We start from the raw sequence: 2518 nt of genomic DNA on the forward strand, positions 1-2518 counted from the left end.
AAGAAACAAGGCAGTCACAATACGTCAATGTGACGTAATTGTGTGTGGACTGTATGTGTGTGTGTACCCCTTACGGTAGAATAGGTGTCCATTCATAGAAAAGCTTACATTGGAGATTGCAGATAACGAGCATGCTTGACTAAACCTGAACAACTCCGCAATGGCGTGCATGAAAAGGACATTGCTGCAGCAAAGAATAAATTCATTGCATTACTCTCTCAAGTTATTGAACTTTTGTCTTGGAGGCTCCAGGCAGTAATATGTGAACATTTTCACCCTCTATTGCTAATACTGTTTTACTTCATTGAATGGTTTCCCGTTAAATATTATCTACCTCATGTTTACTCATGTTGACCTATATTGTCACAGAAAGAATACTACAGCGACAGGATTTAAATGTTTAGTCCATAACGTTGATTGAATGGTTAGGCTATTAGCTGGCCTAAAGTAGGCTACATGAACGTGCAATACTGTTAAAGACGTCCTACAGCGATTAGGAACTTTTACTGTTGAAGAGCGATATCCCAAGCATAAATACAGTAAAGTACACACACTAAAGGGTAACTGCAAACTTCAAGGGGTAGGGCATTCAAGGAGTTGGTTTGATGGGAATCTGTGATGTCAACAGATGCTTGAGGAACAATAGAGGAGCAATAGAGTAAAAGGCCCACCGCCCCACGTGTGCTATTGTAACAGTTTAACTTTAGTACGTCCCCTCGCCCCGACCCGGGCACCCTCTGCACACATCAACAACAGTCACCCACGAAGCATCGTTCCCCATCGCTCCACAAAGGCCGCGGCCCTTGCAGAGCAAGGGAAACCACTACTTCAAGGTCTCAGAGCAAGTGACGTCACCTATTGAAAGGCTATTAGCGCGCACCACCGCTAACTAGCTAGCCATTTCACATCCGTTACGCTATGTCATGTAAATCAGGTGTTAAATAGGGTGAAAAGGAAACTGGAGTGCCAACTGTGTTTCAGAGTGGGGTTTCAGTGAATTTATGTCAATTATGAAGCTTATCTGCAGCGCAGGAAAATTCTCAGCAGCAAAAGAGGGATCGAATTAAGATCCTACATCTGTAAATCAAAGCTTTCACCACTTCTCTTCCCTATGCACAGAATGCAGTAATGAAAGTCAGTATAACGACTTATACATCTCTGCACTTTGTGTCTAGTGCATGTACTGTGCTCTGCATGTACTGTGTGGCCTATGCTCTGGCTCTTACAACCTTCCCTTACCAGTACAGTATAGACAGGTGTCAATAATGTAAATGTTAGATTTTCAACTCCTTATTGAATAAAGATACATAAAATAAGCAACACGGAAGTACATTTAACAGATGTTAAATTAACCAAAGTTCTTTTTAATTTACATCTGAAAAACATTGGCTATAGGAACCATTTAAAAAAGTTATTGCCCCCAACCACATAAAAGTGAACATGAATGTGTCAACCACAACGTTTATCATGTATATTAAAGAGAAGTGCCTCCCACAGCAAGACATACAAATCCAAATAGTGCAACAGTCTACTTTTTCTATATTTTCTTGAACAGCAAAAATGATTACCTTAAATGACCAAATACCTTAAAACGTATTTTATATTTAACTAAAGTTGACTGTGTTGCACCCCACACAGTGTACTCTGCAATCCAAACTTAACATAGACGTTACACAAGGGGCAAAGTCCCCATTCAATGAAGAAAACCTATCACATCAAAGCATTGAGTGTGCCATGATCTAATCAATCACCAAATGTTCTTAATATACAAAGGAAGCATTGATTGCTACAAATAATTACAAATTGTCGCCTAATCAAAAGTTAAATGAATGACTTTGCAAAGGTATTTCTGAGGCACAGACTTCCAATGGTGAGACATTAATACGTAGTACACACCCAACCCAAGACTAAGTTAACAGTTCTGAAATGTACAAGATATAACAAACCAATACAGGATTCTCAACACACTAGACAAGATAACAAACGTCCAGGTAGCCCATTGTGACTTTGCAGACAGGGTATGTCAATTTATTTAATAACAGTCTCTGTTTGCCAGTGGTGTAAAGTACTTAAGTGAAAAATACTTTAAAGTACTACCTAAGTCGTTTTTTGGGGTATCTGTACTTTACTATTTATAAGTTGGACTTCACTACATTCCTAAAGAAAATAATGTACTTTTTACTCCACACATTTTCCCTGACACCCAAAAGTACTCTTTACATTTTGAATGCTTAGCAGGACAGGACAATGGTCCAATTCACGCACTTATCAAGAGAATGTCCCTGACCCTATTGCCTCTGATCTGGCGGACTCATAGAACACATGCTTTTGTTAATTATGTCTGAGTGTTGGAGTGTGCCCCTGGCTATCCATAAATTAAAAAACAAGAAAATGGTGCTGTCTGGTTTGATTAATATAAGGAATTTTAAATGATTTATACTTTAAAGTATATTTTTAAATTAACTTTTGATACTTAAGTATATTTAAAATCAAATGCTTTTAGACTTTTACTCAAGTA

Source organism: Salvelinus namaycush, chromosome 5 (assembly GCF_016432855.1).
Source record: "Salvelinus namaycush isolate Seneca chromosome 5, SaNama_1.0, whole genome shotgun sequence".
Lineage (NCBI taxonomy): Eukaryota > Metazoa > Chordata > Actinopteri > Salmoniformes > Salmonidae > Salvelinus > Salvelinus namaycush.